A 5,921-nucleotide genomic window follows, 5' to 3' on the forward strand; every position below is an offset into this window, starting at 1 on the left:
GTGACTACTAATTGTGACTCCTCACAAAATATGACAAGTGTCCTTCTATCCTAGACATCTAGATTGATTAATGTGAGGCATGGACCGTGTCATCCTCTAATCAATCTAAATCTTGAACTCCAAGTAGACTCACTAAATCAAATGAGCTCAATATCCTATATTGACTCATTTGGGCATGACCATGCACTTCGTGGTCTCACTCTATCAAGAATACCGATGTCTCTCCCGTCATATAGGAGGGATATATCCCATCTACAGATATAAGATCTCGATAAGCATGTGGCAGGTAGAGATTAGTCTACTCACATGGACAATCATCTCTATTTGTTAAGTATAAATAAAGGTAAGACCGTTACTTATGGGAGAGCTATGTATCCGTGAACAGAATAGATCCATAAGTTAAGGTCATCTTGATAATTATGTCAAGATGAGATCATTTATATGTTAATAATAATCGAAGTAAATAAACCCACCATTTACTGAACCTGTTGAAGTTCAGATTGGAATTTATATGTTGAATTCAGGATTAGACATTAGGTATGTTTAGATCAAAATCTGTACGATGTTAAATTTGAGAAAAATATGCACTCTTTTTAGTAAAGAAAATAACATTATAGCATGCGATTTATACCACATGTGTTATTGCGACAATAAGGATAGTAGGAGAATGGATCCCTGTTTCTCTACTATGTGAGACCTTTGAGATTATAAGTTAATCTTAGTTTTTGTCCTTAGTGACTATTTAATTGCTTACTTGAAGTTTTAATCACTGTTTGCTACTTTAGCATGTATCCTATGTAGGATTAAAAAGCGCTTAGGGGGGGGGGGTGAATAGCGCTCATGGCTGATTCGTTCATTTTAAAAGAATCGAGTAAATGCAGCAAATAAGAACAATTAAAGAAAACAATGACATAAGTTGGTTTTACTTGGTTCAGAGTCTGTGACGACTCTTACTCCAAGGCCCACAATCATTGAGTGTTTATTTTGGGTAATTCACTATCAATCTGAAATATTACAAATTAAAGTACAGTTAATTAAGTGTAGTAAAAATATACCAACAACCAAGAAATCTGGAATTGGAGCTTTAGGTTGTCGGAACAGTGTTATGACTTTGCCGGAATGTCTTTTGAGCAACACAGAAGAAGATTTACTGAAATCAAGTCTCTACCAGCCTCTTCTCGAGATTGCCTTAAGTAGCCTATTGAGGGTGCCTCTAGCATCCATAGAAGGTGCCTTCAGTAGGGATACTTATCCTGAAATCGCAGCATCGATAACCTCTGCGGCGTCCGCTGCTATCCACCCGAAGACTCCTCTAAGTTTTATGGAGGGTTTTGTCCATCCAACGTTCAAGGCACCTTCAACATCCTTGGAAGGCACCTTCTACCCTGCTTCCTGCGTAGTTGCAGCCAAGGTGCCCGAGGTGCCTCCAAGCTCCATGGAGGGCGCCTCGGGAACTGTTCATCTGAGGTTTTTAAGGCCTTTTCTCTCCCTGCAAGATGCGTTAGTCTAAAATACAAAACATATTTTGTAAAATAGAGTTAGCATAATAAAATATGAAATAATAAGTTATTTTGACAGTCTCCGAACTGTCCGATTCTGACTTCGAATTTCGTCTCTAGAAACCCTATGTTGAACCGACACCTACTGTTCCCTCACTGGGGAATGCATCCTCACCTACTCCGCTCTGGAGAGTTTACTTGTTGCTAGACCGGTCCTCCAGACCGACTAGACTTTTGCTCAGTGCCCGAGGCTTCCGGTCTTTATGTTGGACGTCCGCTCTATGAACCGTCCAGACTTCCACCCGGTTGGCGACCACCATGATTTCAACCTAGAGTTCCCTACTCTAGGATTTTGCCCTAAGCGCTTGACCCTCCAAGACTTTTCGCCTAGGGTTACCATTTCCTAGGGTTTTCTACCTGCCTAACTACAGCTAGGACTTTTGCCTAAGAACACTTAGGACTTTCCTGCAATCTTATTCAAACTTGTTAGACAACAAATAACCTTAACTTTGAACCCTTTGACATAATCAAAACATAGGTTCGATCGTCTGGTGTTTTCTACACCAACATCCTATGACTATGGATAATCCAATATATGGAGCATAACTAGGAAAACAACTGATTAGAATGAATAGATTCTAACTAAAAAGGAGGATTAAATAGATTTACACTTTTGATATTATTCACTGGTCGACCCATTTTTGTTATGTATAAAAATGATTGTGAATATTGAATATGGAACATGCTCTTGATATAATTGTCATTATAAGGGATTAGTGATGTTCATATTGATGTAAATAAATATTATTTAATCTGGGTAAATAACAATACATGGATATCTCCAAGATAATGGTTGTGTGCCATCAGGAGATTAGATGCTTCTTGAATAACCAAATATGTACCACCAGGAGAGAGGCTATGTGTCATCATAAGTGTATCTCTGATTCATTTGGAAGGGCATCAAAAATAAAGTGTAACAACTTTGTTAGCATTGATTATTCTGAGAGCGGCTATATAAAGTGCAACAATCTTCTTGGCAACTATCGCTCAGTATGTTTGCTGTCGTACAAATCATTTTCTCTAAATATGGATTGGATATTCTGATATAGTCTTTGTAGCTAAACTCTTATATAGTCTATGTGACTTATTTAGTCTTTGTGACTAACTGGTCTTAGTGATTTACCTTGGACTAGTGGGAGAAGTAGGAAATGGGAACGAGGGCATGCCGACGTTGCCCACTTTCTTTTGGGGGAAAATATCCCTTTTACCCCTTGGATAATTCCCATCATAAAGGATACGTCCAAGGGTGGTTCATGGCGGTGGAAGAGTTGAGAGGTTGTGAACATGAGATTCGTTTTCACATAGAAGAAGAATATTGGAGGCTGTGGGATTTAGTTTGTGTAATTGCGGAGATCTTTTCAATTCTGTGATCGCTCTTCCGACAACAAGAGACGTCTTCCTCCTTCCAACATTTTATCCTCTCCGAATTTTACCACAACAAGGTATGATTTATTATTTCATAAAATAAATTTCTATTATAATTTCATCAGTTAGAGGAACTCATAATAAAATAAGATACCACATAATTTGATTTGACCAATTTAAAACATGATTAACAATCATAAAATATAAAAGTGACATAACATGACCTAAATATATGAGTTGAAAAGAATTAGCCTAGGCTTGAGTTTGGCTCGACTCGAGTCGGTAGAGTCGAGCTCAAGCTCAAGCTCAAGCTTGATATTTAATTATGGGCTCGAGATCGAACTCAAACTCGATTTTTTTTTTTTTAATAAATAAATTAATATATTATATATTATAAAACTATATATATTATTACTGGCTCATTTGACTTCACGAGCCACCGGGCTAGTAATAGTTAGATTCAAACTCATTCAACTTCTAACTCGAGTTGAGTTTTAAATGAACCATTCACGAGCAAGGGCGAAATCAGGATTTTATTTCAGGGGAGGTTAAATTTAAAACAAATTAAAATTAATGCATCATATTATATAAATCATAATGATAATATTTTAGCAAAATATAAAAACAAATAATTCAAAAAATAAAAATAAATTAAAAGAGTATAAAGAGAATAACTTTATAAGACACCAAAAATATAATTAATCAAATTCATTAATACTCTACTTTACTCATCAAAATCACTGTGCAAAAAAATGGAGAAGGAGGATTAAGGGTTATCACAAAATCAATGGTATAAGCTGATTACTATATTTGAGTTTTTAGAATTTAGGTTAAATTTGAAGTCTTGGTACGACGAGGAGGATATAGTGGGCTAATTAGAAAGTTTATAATATATTTTAAGTATTTGGAGTAGGTAGTATACCCCTATAAGGAGGGGCTACCGGGTTAGCTTGGGTTAGCTTGGGCTAAAGGCTTTAGCCTCCTCTTATGGATTGTCACTGTTCACGAGCTACTCATGACTCATTTGTACCCCTAAATTAGTCCATTAAAAATTCATTTTAAAAATATAATTTTTATTTGATATAGTTAGAAAGTTTAGATTAATATTATAATTATTAAATTACTTTTGAAAAATATATAATATTTTAAGTTATCAAATATGTTTTTTTATTGACTCAAATGATAATTGTAGTATCAGAATGAGTGCTAGAGGGATAAATAACTCTTTTAAAAGTCTAAGTTTATTTTAAAAAATCTTAATTATAAGAATCGCAACGAAACCTTTTGTTTTTTCAAGTTCAAATTTAATTTTAAAATTGAACGTAGCAACAAAATTTGCGAAGGAGCCCAGGGGAAGGAGAGCTTAGTGGATGGATAGATCAAGCGACCAAAAATGGAAATAATATTGTCAAGTGGTATTTTTATTTCTTCATCTAAAAAATAAATACCTTCGGCACATTCTAAGATTTTCAATTCGGTGCAGGTCTGTAAAAGATTGAATCTTTATTCAGTCATCATCTCCAGGGGCAGCCTTAGAAGGCCTTGGCCTGTCTTCTTAAGGAGGAGGTTACGGATGTTGGGCATCATGCCGCCGGTGATTGTAACCTCTCCCAAAAGTTTTGATAACTCCTCGTCATTTCTCACCGCAAGTTGGATGTGCCTGGGAACGATCCTGCTCTTCTTGTTGTCCCTTGCTGCATTCCCAGCAAGTTCCAAAATCTGAATGAATGAGGCACTTTGGATTTAAGCAAAACAAAACAAAACAAAATTATCTGTGAAAAAACACATTCTTTAAATAATAGATGTAGACCGAGATGATTTTCAGCAATCAGGATGAAAATTCAAACCGAAACCAAAGATTAGCGGCAAGTTCAGGATCCCGAAGTTAAATTGGGTATAACAAACAAATATCACAGATTTATCACACCAGATCAAGAAGACAAAGCTATCAAGAGGAAAAGAGGGGTAGATCCAAACCTCTGCGGCGACGTCAAGGACGACGGCTAGGTATATGGGAGTGCCAGCGCTGACGTGCTCTGTCTGTCCTCATCGGGCGATATCCTTTTATTCTAATCCGTGGCAGAGATCGGAATCCTATATAAAGGAATATATAAAGGGAAGTTAACTCTCAATAAGAATGAACTCAAATTTCTAGTATTATAAATAGGAATAGGTATAAGTATGATGTCATTTTAAAAAATAATATTTATTTAGTTGAATATTTTTTTTATCAAAATGTACTTAATTTTTCTTTTTTACCCTTAGAGACAAAATAAGATGTAAGAGAAAGTTTAATATGAGAGAAAAATATGATGAGATATGATAAAAGAAAAAGTGTAATGAGAAAGAAAATGTGATAGGAATGAATGAAGAGAGAGAAAGTGTGATGAGAGAAAATGAAGAAATACAATGTGATGGGAGAGAGCATGGTGGCAAAAGGCGAATACGCTCGTTCCCAATGCCCCCGCCAACTCGTCCCAGGGCCAACACGGAGGAAGTAAATCACAGACGGATATTGGCCTTTGAAATAATAACTAGCACATAAGGGAGACATTTACCTCGGGTTTGTTGAGATTCGAACCCCAGACCTCATGGTGGCAACACCTTGTGTGTTAGCCATTAGACCGTCTCGAGAGGATGTGATGGGAGAGAGCATGGTGAGAGAGGATGAGGACAGAGAAAATATGATGAGAGAAAAAATATGATGGGAGAAAATGAAGATATTAAAAGTGTGATGAGAGAAAATGAGGAGAGAGAGTGTGTGATGGGAGAAATTAATGAGAGAGAAAGTATGATGAGAGAGAAAGTGTAATGAGAAAAAAATTGAAGAAAGTGTATTGGAAGAGAAAGCATGATGAGAAAGGATGAGGAGAGAGAAAGCATGATGAGAGATGATGAAGAGAGAAAATGTGATAGAGAAAAATGAGGAGAGAGAGTGTTTGATGGGAGAAATTGAGGAGAGAGAACGTATAATGAGAAAAAAAAGCATGATGAAAG

General features: G+C 36.2%; 1 long non-coding RNA gene across 1 annotated transcript; it reads right to left on the reverse strand.

The window, feature by feature from the left end:
- Window positions 1-4,324: 4,324 nt before the first annotated feature.
- Window positions 4,325-5,028, reverse strand: LOC121973321. The gene is made up of 2 exons (XR_006109507.1): window positions 4,902-5,028; window positions 4,325-4,643 (listed from the first exon to the last, which is right to left on the reverse strand). It is a non-coding gene; the product is annotated as an uncharacterized LOC121973321 (long non-coding RNA).
- Between the last annotated feature and the right edge of the window lie 893 nt (window positions 5,029-5,921).

Source organism: Zingiber officinale, chromosome 4A, assembly GCF_018446385.1.
Source record: "Zingiber officinale cultivar Zhangliang chromosome 4A, Zo_v1.1, whole genome shotgun sequence".
NCBI lineage: Eukaryota > Viridiplantae > Streptophyta > Magnoliopsida > Zingiberales > Zingiberaceae > Zingiber > Zingiber officinale.